Genomic DNA, 12545 nt, shown 5'->3' with positions numbered 1-12545 from the left:
GGATTGCCTTAGAAAAATTAACCCAGGTTAATGATCTCGGCATCCTATTAGACATCAAACTTAAATTTGCCGACCATATTTCCTTAATGGTTAATAAGGCTAAAGGAGTCCTTGGTTTTATCAAAAGGTGGTCAAAAGAATTTAATGACCCCTATATAACCAAAACATTATTTATTTCCTTGGTCCGTCCTATACTAGAGTACGGTTCATTTGTCTGGAGTCCCCAATATGGAGTACATAAGGACCGCATAGAATCCGTACAAAAGAGCTTTTTAATATTTGCACTTAGAGGTCTATACTGGGATGCAAATCTTCAGCTTCCATCCTACAGTAGCAGACCTTTACTTATAAACTTACCTAGCTTAACAAATCGTAGGACAATGCTCGGTGTAGTTTTTCTGCATAACCTTATTAACGGGGATGTAGATAGCCAGCATTTACTAACACGCTTAAATTTTAACATTCCTAATAGAAGGACTCGAAACTTTAGTCCTCTGTTCCTTAGCCGTTGTAGTTCGACATATGCACTGCATAACCTTTTTAGGGTTCGATCTACAATGGTCTCTACTCTATTACATCTCTTTCCTGTCCCTCTAGTTTAAAATATAGAATTTTACATTTCCTTACTAACTCGTCTGAGCTTAACAAATTTAAAATAGCTTAATATGTACTAACAAATCGTTTCTCGAGCGCCCCTTGGTCGTCTGGGCCTCTAAACTTTATGATGAATACAGGAATGCTAGCTGATGCTCTTATTGATGCAAAAGCCATTTCCAAATTCAAATTCCAAATTAATATTGACCAGCCGGTGTGAATTAGTTCCGGAAATTTCCAAATTCACCGGACAGTCCGCCGCTGTCGTAATATTAGTTTTTTTTTCTTCCCCAATCAGTGTCATTTTTTACACCCCATAACTTTTCGGTTCCCCCAGTTATACAGTCCACTTATCAACGCTCCACTATGCCCACATATGCCCCACATGCCCTTACATATATCCGTATTGATTGTGCCGCTTAACATAGCCGCCGTAGTAGCCGTGTTGTTTCTCTTTGGTACTGTTTTTTTTTGTCCTTTGGGGTGAACTACGTACAGGGTGCTGACGTGTCGGCATACCCGGCTGCGAAACAAATAAATTCAAAACAAATCAATTAATTATCAATTTATATATTTATAATTATAACTACTACAATTTATTTAATTATTATTTTCCGTTCTTATTTATTTTATTATTCTTACCTTTCCGGCCACTAAACAATTAAAGTCGAAAATTATTAATATTTTAATTATCAACCTTCTTTCCGAATAGAGCCGCGGTTTTAATTCCACCTTTCCGGCTTCGTGATAAACTCCACCTTTCGTGCTCCATAATAATTAAATCCGAAAATTAGACAATTAATTATTATTAATTATTTATTTTTTTTGTGTTAAATTCAAGCCAAAGTCAAGTCTACCTTTCCGGCTCCGCAAGTTTGAAAATAGTTAAGAGTTCAATATCTACATACGTACGAACCACACTTGTATAAATATACACGATCTAAACGATCTATATCGTTATCATTTTTTTCCGAACGAGCACGAATTTTCCGGTACTTGTCCATTTTCCGTGCCTCTAACGCTGCTTCTACTGCGCATCAGGCAACATCCGCCTACAATCTCAACAAACCTTGTCCCCTTTTGGGTTTTTTTTGGGTTCCTGAAGTTTTCTTCCACATTCGAATTGTGCCGCACACGACTTTACTTTCGACGTCGGCGCCACTAGTTCCCACTTGTTCCTTGTAATAGCATTTCATCCGCGATCTCACCGTTCTCATCACATTAGTGTGACCGACCACCGCTTCGTACAAGGCACCTATTGCGCAAGTCAGTCGACAAGCGTTAACCAGCGAATTGGATTCTGAGAATGCCCACGGGAGACGACAAAAAACCGCGTTCGATCCCAGCTATCCGTTTGGACAGATCTCAATCCGCATCTCCGCGGACGCCTCTTTTGCAGGACACGAGTGACGAATCCGTCAATACAATCCCGGTCCTTCACAGAGGCAGACTCGCTCCGTTGCGAAAATGGCTCAAAATGCGGTCGAAGTGGCGCTGAAAAAGTGGATCGCCACAACAGATCGAATTAGCCAATTTGAGGCTAACATAAATACTCCGGGCGCCTCAGAAACGGAAATAGGCTCCCAATACATGTGCGAAGTCCCTCGGGACCAAATTCGGGCACTGTGGGAGAAGGTGGAGAAGAGCTATGAGAGCTGCTCCGATTTGCTAGACGTGTCCGACGACAATGCGGCCGCCTCGACAGTGCTGGAATCGAAGAACAACTATTGTTACTCCGCTTCGAGGTGTATTGCCCAGCTTCGGGAGAAAATTGCCTCCCAATCCACTCAGGCTTCCGTCAATGTGGTGACGCACACGCCATTGTTTCTAAGGCTCTATTGGTCAATAGCCAGTTAAAGATCCTTTTCAACATCCAGGCTATTTCTCGAGAGTCCGGGGTCGCGCTGATGGAGCTGCAAGCCACCATTCAGAGCTGTCTGACAGCCCTAGAAATGTCCTCCATCAATGTTGAGGCTTGGGACTGCCTCCTGGTATTTATGATTTCGTCAAAGCTCCCCAAAGTCACCCTTTTCATGTTTGAGCAATCCGTACATAATAAGGCAGAGATTCCAACATGGAAGGAATTAGATAATTTCCTGAGAGAGCGACATCGCACTCTGGAGGCCATCGACGACGTCAGGCCTAGTGGCTCCGGGACATTTCCGCCAAGGTCGGGACTTCCTATTGCCCCTGCTCGGAGGCTCAATTCATACGAGACTGGAGCGGTTCCGGTCCAAAAGGGTTGCGATCTCTGTTCGAGGAAGAACCACCCCATTCTATTATGTCCGCGTTTCCTAGAAATATACGCTCTGACTTCATTAAAAGGAAGCAGTTATGTTTAAACTGTTTTGCCCGAGGGCACCAGGAACGAGACTGCACGAGCGTTCATACCTGCTTCACATGTCACAGCCGACGTTACACCCTCCTGCAACGCGGCAATCCATTCGCCACCGCTCCAAGTCCGCCTACGCCAGCGAACGGCTCAGAGGATCAGTCGGATGTGCAGGTGTGTTTCGTTTCCGGGTCAGGAGCCGTCCTACTGGGCACGGCCCTTATCAACGTGTGCCATTTGGGGTGCAGCGTCCAGGCACGAGCACTTATAGACTCAGGGTCCGAAGCGACTTTCATATCGGAACGACTGTTCAACCTTATCAAGTTTCCCTTTAAGACGATTCACGCCCAAGTTTCCGGCCTTAATCAGACCATTTCCGCGAGGTCTACTAAATTGTGCCATTTGGTCGCCGTCTAGACCCGGGCTACAATTAGAGACTGCGGCTTACGTTCTTCCGCAGTTGGCAGGAAATCTGCCATCATATTCGATTTCGCGAGATCGTCTCAAGAGGCTGCCCGACATTTCTCTGGCGGACCCCAACTTCTTTGAGAGCTCCCAAGTCGATGTGTTATTAGGAGCTGACATTCTTCCGTCCATTCTCCTCGGTTATTCCAAGGCTAACATCTGCGGGTTGCTTCTCGGGCAGAAGACCATTTTTGGATGGGTGCTGACAGGCCCATTTTCTCCGGCCAACCCCCGCAGTGTGTCCGTTTTTTCCACACGACCGCAGCCTCGGTGACTCACTGGATCAGGGAGATGTGCCCACACAGATCAGTTCGGAATCGGATTCAGGTTGCGAGCACAATTCTGTCTCCACTCTTTGTTCAATTTACGCATCGCATCGCGCTGTACGATGGCAATCAGCTGATGATCCGTCTGATCCGGGCCAAATTCTGGATTCCAATGTCATATTCAGCACGATGTCGCCATGTCCACGCAGCGCCCAGTCACTGGAAAGCAGATATACCCGAGGTACACAGTCCTACCGATGCCGAGTCGGCAGTGGGATCCATCCGTTGAGGAAGTGTCGGCGCTTTCTGTCGGCGCTTTCTGCGTCTCAATGCCGAGAAGCGGCTCCGAGCGGTTCTCGTGAACCGGTATTGCTCCAGCTGCCTGGCTAACAAGCACTCCGACGGATCGTGTCGGCATGGGGACTGCTGTAGGACATGTGGTCAGGATCACCACTCACTTCTGCCCCTCGTGGAGAAACCGCGGGCTCGGCTCGCAACTCCCGGCGCGGTTCGGTTGCTTCTCGGCCTTCGTCCGCCACTTTCCGGCACTCACAAGCCGGTCCATGGTTATCGACTTCCCGGCGCTCGTCGGCAACTCCTCGGCATTCTTCCGGCCGGCAGTCTTCAGGCGCTCCACGACTTTCGTCCGCCGTTCATCGGGTGCCGTCCATCGCTCGTCCGCCCGCTTCATCCGCTCCTAGGCTATTTTCCGCCTCTCGTCAAGAGCCCCCGCAGGACGCGGCCACTGCGCCCACCCTATCATTGCTGTTGACGTAACGTGTCAACGTGTTGTCGACTGCGCTAGTGCGCATTGACACCGGGACCCGGATCTTCGACACGGGGGCCTTCATTGACCCGAGTACGCCCTCGAGCTGCATTGACCAGCGTGGGGGACGAAAAAGGTTGTTAGGCCACCGTGGGTTACAAAACCAATAACAGCGTGTCTGGAGCTTGTCAACAGCCGTAACAACGAGGGATCTGTTGCAACCCGAGTGATTGCAAGGGGTGCGGGATGTTCAGATGAGGGACCGTTGGGCCGCCGTTGAACTTAAGAACGCACTCGCGCTGAAGAGCGCACCCGCGCTGAACAAATGTGTTGCAACATAAGCTTTTATCTTTAAAAACACTAAAGCTATGGCATTTTTGATGGATTAGTTATATGGGGGTTATAGGATGTAGTCGACCGATCCTTAACGCTCCCACATTTATGCTGCGTTCAAAAAAAATAAGTCACTTCAAGTCGATTGCTTCAAAACTGAGATATTACTGTGCAGAAATATACGTACAACTAATGCATCGCTTAAACCAATGCGTCGATTTTTCCTAGAACTAGTAAAGAAGATAATCTAAGCGTTTATCAGCAGGCTTGGGCTCTTTTTAACATCTTTAGCTCCGGACTTGTATATTCGTTGTTACTTCATGTTTTATTTTTATATCCTTATTAAACAGTTTTGCTGTTCTTCTCAACCGCTACGACCTTGTGCAGTTTCGCAAATGACTGTAGTAGGCGACACGGCTTTAAAGGTTTAAAGCATTTGGCTTTCGAGTGCGAGTAAAAAAAAAGGCAAACCTCTCGAAGGCATTTTGGACAAAAATGGACGCTCCAGAGACCATGTTACTCTCGTTCTTACGGTCGTTTTAAGGCACATATTTTCATTGAATGTTTTCGGTGGTTGCAGATAGGCGCATGATCAAGAAGTTTGCTATATACATACACTATATACATACAGCCGAAAATAAAAAATTTCTGCCTGAGTCTGATCTAAATGAGTCATGTATCAAACGAAAGGTATTGCTCTAATTAAATAAATTTTGACAAAAGTTTATCAGTTTGGTAGAAATTTGTGTAAATATCATATGGTTTTAATTCACTAAATTGGGTCTTGTGGGGATATTGGAATCCTCAGGAATTATTGATTTTCTCTAATAACAATCTAATTTTGAATACGCGTCGATCGACATCACAACCACCCCAGCCCAAATTTGTTCAGAAGTTATTCAAGAAAAACCTCTTCTTCTTCTTCTTCCAAAATAAAACCTAATGTGTCCTCCTGTTTTTCTGTTGTCTTTTTTTTTTGAAAAAAAATTTTATAATTTATAAATTTTTAAAGTAAAAGATGCGTAACTTGATAACTAACAAAGCTATCTATACTATTTTTTTTATTTTGTATTATATTTTTTTATACCTGGTTCTCGAAGAGTACCGGGTGTTAAGAATGTATGTAACATAGAGAAGGAATCATCTCCGACCACATTGAATGTATATATATTTATTTTTGATCAGCATCAACAGCCAAGTCTATATAGCCATGTCCGTCTGCCAGTCTGTCCGTATGATCGCGTGGATCTCAGAGACTACAAGAGATACAGCTGTAGCATTTGACATGGAGACTGCTATAATGCCCACGCAGTTCAAGTTTGTTTCAAAGTTTCGCCTTCTCCCGCCCCCACAAATTGAGAAATTCTGTAGCGCCAGTACTGATAACATTTTTTGAAAAACAAATTTCATCCAAATTGTCCGATTTATATATATATATATATTATATATATACAATTTCCCAAACAAACGGTCTAAAATTTTAAAAGCGGGTATCTAAAAGATTATAACTTCTAAATATTTTTTTAATTAGGTCTAACGATTGAAATGACGTTTTAGTTAAATAAGCGGGAGCTGGCCCGGACAACTGCAGCGATTTTTCGATATGGAAGCTAACAAGAGGAATTAAAAGACAGCCACTTGTACAATCCCCAATAAAAAGCCACACTGGCCGGTGGCTTAAGAACGACTCCGACAAAGCCAACGCTTTTGCGGAACATCTGTCTGCCACCTTCACTCCTTTTCACGCTGCAGTTAAAGGCGCTCAATTTAAAAAAGACTCCTGGACCCGATGGCATCGACAATCGAGCGGCCAAGGCTCTTCCACCCAAAGGAGTGCTAGCGCTGGTGAACATTTTCAACGCCATGCTAAGCCTGGGACATTTTCCAAGACAGTGGAAGCAAGCCCGGATCATCATGATCCCGAAGCCAAGCAAGCCACTATCTCGCATCGACTCCTACCGCCCAATCAGCCTGTTATCCACTTTCTCGAAAGTGTTCGAGCGGATTCTACTCAGCCGACTGTTGGAGCTACCACAAGTAGAAGGCCATATTCCTCAACATCAGTTCGGCTTCAGAAAATCCCACGGCTGCCCAGAACAAGTCCATCGCCTGGTCAACCACATCACCCATGGACTCGAGCATAAACTGCACACTGTAGGCGTCTTTCTCGACGTAAAGCAAGCCTTTGACAAGGTGTGGCACGAGGGCCTTCTTTACAAAATCAAGGAACTTCTCCCTACGCCCTATTTCGCCATCCTGATGTCCTTCATTGCCGACCGAACCTTCGTTGTAGCAGTAAGGGACTCACGATCCAGCTTGGCACACATTCACGCAGGAGTCCCCCAACGAAGTGTACTTGGTCCGTTCCTATACACCATGTACACGAGTGATATGCCAGTTCCGTCGCCCACCACAGACGCCCGTATGCTTCTGGCTACTTACGCCGACGACACGACCCTGCTTGCATCCCACACGTCTCAGCTGTCAGCCTCGGCTGCTGTTCAGGACTGGCTGAATGCAATGGAGCGCTGGACCAGGCAATGGAACATTGCCATAAATTGCAGCAAGTCGGCTTACGTCACTTTTTCCCTAAGACTCGTGATCGACATCGTACATACGTTCAATGGTGACGCTATCAATAACGCCACCTCTCACTGCTACTTAGGTGTACACCTAGATCACAGGCTCATATGGAACACCCACATCACGGCGATCAAAGCCAAATGTGTTCGCAAACTACAAAAGCTCGACTGGCTCCTGGGATCCAAAAGCCTCCAGCTTTCGACGAAAGTTTTGCTGCTCAAAGCAATCCTCACGCCAACTTGGACGTATGCGATCGAGGTATGGGGCACCGCATCCAAGCACCAGCTAAACAGGCTGAGGGTAGTGCAGGAACGTGCTGCTCGACGGGCATCCGGACTTCCCTGGTATGTGACAAACCAGGCCATCCAAAACGACCTACGCCTTGTCCCGGTGGGCGACCTCCTAAACCAACACAGCCGACGGTACTCGGACAGGCTAACGAGTCACCCAAATCCACTGGCTAGCAGGCTGGCCGACCCGCAAACTCTTAGGCGCTTAAAGAGATTTCACCCCAGCGATCTGTCTTCCCGTGTTGTTCAATAATATTGTAAACCAGAGGTCGGCACGGCCCTATCTCGGGGGCATAGGAAATTTCTCTGCCCGAGCTCTGCCACACACACACAGTATACATGTGTGAAACGTCATGCACACAGCCTACTTTCTGCTATTCGTTACTAACACTAATGCGGTAAAATCATATCAATGTATTGGGGTGCCGATCTCTGTTGTAAACTAATGTAAATAACTGTAAATTATTGTATAAAGTCTAGGCCCATATCCCATATGTACCATATTCACCCTACCTTCTAAGCGCCCGGTTATGTTCAAATGGTTTTGAACGATTCCGGCGACTAAAATAAAATTTAACTTGTTTTAAAAAAAAGTTAAATAAGCCCTTGAAATTCCTCTATATATATGAAATTTTCATATATCGGTTATATCTGGGATAACTTTAGTATGCAAGACCTATGTCCTATAAGAGGATCTACCAATTCTGTGAAGATAGGCGCTGCGACACATGTACAAACACACATATGTATATATATATGATATGTATACATACAAAATACATTTTACGGTTGAAAATTTTGTGTTTTGAAGTTTCCCTTCAGTACCAAAATTCCTTCCCCGACTTTTCCTGGCGACATGTTCGAAAAACAAAAACAAATAGCATGGGCTGCGTTTACTCAAGTCCGAAACGAATGGGGAAACGAAACTTCTACCTGATTTCGGTTTTCGACGATGATTCTCGAAGCTTCTACGTTATATTTTCGGTGCAGAGGCACGCGACAGAGAGACAATTAGAGAGATGTAGATGAAGGGAGAGAAAAAAAATCGGTGTCGAAAACCAAATGAATGGAAGCGACGTCAGAATACCCTTTTTAAAATATGTTGAAATATTTATATATATTTAAGATTATATTTAATTAATTTTTCTTATCTAATCATATGGTATATTGAAATGTATTAATAATTGGCTTTAGGCAAAGCCAAAATGTTCATGTTTGATTATTTGCCTTGTGCGATTCTAATTACAAGGCAATGGCGTTGGTCGACTATACCCTGGCACGCGCCAGAATTATCGGTTGTCAATTTTCGGTTTCGTCTTGCCTCTCCCCTTCTCTTTGCATTTGATGTTCAAGTTGCATATGAATTACACGCGTTTGTTTGTTGCGTTTGAAGTTAAATTTTTTAAAAAACATTTAAGTGACCTGGTGATAATAACTAATTCTGGTGAGAAGTACATATAATGAACTTATTTATTAGCAAGGCCACCAGCACCGACGAGGCATTGGCAGCCTTAGATTTCGCCTTAGGCCGCGGCATGAAGGAAGAATGTGTAAGTATAATATTTATAAATTAAATATAAAAAAATTTTTAATACCTATTAATTTTTGCAGACCACCGCAGTGACCAATATATTGAAGCGCGGACCCCTAACCAAATCGTGGAAATATATTTTCGTCGAGGACATCATCGTCCAATACAATATTGACGGAGTTAGTGGAAAGAAGAAATTGAAGGCGTTTCCAAATTCCCCAGGGCTTAGTTGCCGTCATATTATAATTTTTTTATAAATAAAAAATTGCATACTGTTTGTTATAGTCTTACGATATTTCAGTCCAATTTTTAGGAGGATCGGTCAAAATGGAGACAAGAAAACGTAAACTTAGTGAAGTTGTCTCAGTGGATATCCCTGTACCAACGAAGTTAGAAATTCGGTTTGCTATTCTTTTTGTATTTCGGCGTAAGCTAAAGCCTGTGGAAATATTTAGTTAGTGCCAAACCGGATTTGGAGTGCATGCGCCATCCCTTGTGACTGTTTCTAAGTGGTTCCGGAGATTTCACACAGGAAATTTTTCTGTGGAGGACAAATATCGAGAAGGCCGTCCAAAATCTGCAACTACTGATGTAAATGTAGCGCTGGTGAAGTCTAAAATTAACGAAGATCCAAGATCGACCTAGGAAATGATTGCTGAAGAACTGGGCTTGAATGCCATCGCTGTATCATGAATATTAAAAAATGATCTTGGATACGCTTTGACGTGGATTAAAAATAATAATAATAAAAAACAAAAAAAATAAATAAATAATTAGTAATTTGTAAAATAATTTGTAATTATAAAAATAATAATAATAAAAGTAATAATAATAATTTTTAATTTATTTATTGAATTCTTTTTTATTGAATGGAAATGGTGGGGGGGTGTGAAATTCCTTACAGATTCCTCAGTGAATTCCCCAGGGATTTCTTGGGGTATTTCCCCAAAGATTCCTCAGAGTATACCCCAGGGATTCCTTGGGGTATTTCCTCAAAGATTCCTCAGAGTATACCCCAGGGATTCCTTGGGGTATTTCCTCAAAGATTCCTCAGAGTATACCCCTGGGATTCCTTGGGGTATTTCCTCAAAGAATGGACGCGGCGCCGCCTTTTTTTTGAAAGATATACCTATTATAATATTTCATCATAAAATTCCGTAAAAAATATCATAAAAATTTTTATTTATTTGTCTATATTTATTTATTGAATAATAAAATGGCAGTAGTGATCTTTGAAATGTCCATTTGCATTAATCACAGGCTTGACGAGCAGTAAATAGTTGATTTTAAAATTCATGTAGAATAATTCAAACATTATGTTTAGCTAGCTCCCTAATAGAACAATACTGCTTTTTTGTTAGGCTCTTATCCAAAAGAACAGCTTCATCGGTTGATATTTTCTCAGGCTTGGAAATTTTCTGTCTTAATAGATTTCTGATATCTTTTGCATTTTCTGGACTTTTAGCTAATATCTGTAAAACAAAGGCGAGATCAACTTTGGCCCCTTTTCGCGCTGCTGCACTCGCTGATTGTATTAGAAGACCTACATTTCCTGCCGTGCGAGTAGCAAGACCTGGTGCTGCCCTTTTTATCGACCCACGGATCTTCGGTTCTTTGTTTCCATACGCACAACAGTCTGCCAAGATAGCCAAACAGCATACCTTCTTCTAAACACTGCTAAATTTATTTTGCAACTATTCCACTTCCGCGATAAACGGTAGCAAAATTGTTCGCTTTGGACTACAAATTTTGTATCTTGGTCACTACACTTTTCCTAAAGCAATCCGAAATAGCAGACTTTTTGCAGCTTTTCGTAGCAGCTAATTTCCATTTATCCAACAATTTATCGTTGCTCAGGCTCTCACCTAAAAATCAAAATAACAAAAAAAAGTTAAAAAAAGTGCAGTTTTAGACTACATTCATTTGAAAGAGGACGAAAGACACTACAACACAGTACAAATATTAAGGTGAAACTATGTGACGTTTTTTTGTTTACTCCATTTGAAAAATGTACTTAAATTTAGCTTTTACCTTTTCAGGGGGTACACAAATACACACATTACAAAAACAACACGATCAATTCCTACAATTGACACCCACAAACACTTAGTAAAAACACCCCCAACTGCATATCAAACGTTCAAGTTTCAAATCCCTTTAGTCTACTAAAAACTGTTTTAAAAAACGCAAATATATGCTAGATTGCATAATCAAAATTTTAGCTTTGCTTGTTTTTAATTTTTAGTAATTAATAATGAAAAATAGTAATTAAAATGTAATCCAATAAAAAATTAAATTCGGGCTAAAAATTAATTTGATCTTCATTTAATACATTTAATTTTTAAACTTGTATTCCGAATTCGGACAAAAAACCTGTTATCACCGTAAATCAAAATCACCTTCAAAACTCTGAAGGTCTCTAGCCTGAATTCACTAGAATTTTAGTGAATTCTTTATTAAGAAATTAGAAAAAACTTTCTCGGTCGCTTCACTTCAACAGGCCTATTTTAAGAGAGCTTAAGCTTCGCAATGCCTATGTCGGGCCACCCTTTCCACTATCGAGATTTTTAGCTTCGCGTATGTCTAGCCGCACTCTCTGTCCATATCATAGTCACTGCTTAGCACCATAAACGGGATGATCACACGTGTTGATCCCAGTTTCATCTGCCTACAGAAATAAATAAATTATAACGTATAATTCCAAAATTCGGTCTTTTTATTTTGTAGCGGATTCACGTCATTGAAAACCCTCAATGACCAGACACACACTTTTGACAAAAATTAAAATTAAAGGGTATACAAAATCAGTACCACCGATATATGAATTACATTATTCTGTATTTTATAAACTTATGTATAATTTGTCAAAATGATTATCAAAAAACCAAACTAACTTTAAATATAAATCTTTTTCTTACAGCCAATTTTAAGTTCTATGATGCGTACAATTATAATTTTCGCTATATTGGCAATTATGACGCCAACCAATATTTTCCTAAAATATATGAATTTAACGAACCTGGGTTGGGTCAGAACTCGCCAAAAAGTGTTATAGCTCCTTATTGGGCTAGCCTTATAAACTACCAAGGTACATTTAGTATATTAGTAAAATATTATGGATTATAAACAATTTGTTTTTAACATTAAATAGGTAAAGTCATCAAAAAAAAGTCTGGAGAGAGAAAGCCCCGACAAGCATACACCATAAAGCAATTAGAACGCCTTGAATATGAATTTAAAATTGATAAATATCTTAGTGTTAACAAACGAATAGAATTGGCTAAATCCCTGTTATTAACTGAGATTCAAATAAAAACATGGTTTCAAAACCGCAGGACCAAATGGAAAAAACAGCTGACGTCACGATTAAAAATGGCACAAAGGC

General features: G+C 41.8%; 1 protein-coding gene across 1 annotated transcript in view; it reads left to right on the top strand.

The window, feature by feature from the left end:
* The window catches only part of lovit (loss of visual transmission), a 225641-nt gene extending 213433 nt beyond the window's left edge, over positions 1-12208 (top strand). Inside the window, exon 10 of the transcript XR_011442575.1 lies at positions 12081-12208. The gene's annotated coding sequence lies outside the window, so the exon portion shown is untranslated. The remainder of the gene's footprint in view (positions 1-12080) is intronic.
* Positions 12209-12545: the final 337 nt, after the last annotated feature.

The sequence above is a fragment of the Drosophila bipectinata genome, chromosome 3L, assembly GCF_030179905.1.
Source record: "Drosophila bipectinata strain 14024-0381.07 chromosome 3L, DbipHiC1v2, whole genome shotgun sequence".
NCBI lineage: Eukaryota > Metazoa > Arthropoda > Insecta > Diptera > Drosophilidae > Drosophila > Drosophila bipectinata.
This window is presented reverse-complemented; position numbering and strand designations above follow the sequence as displayed.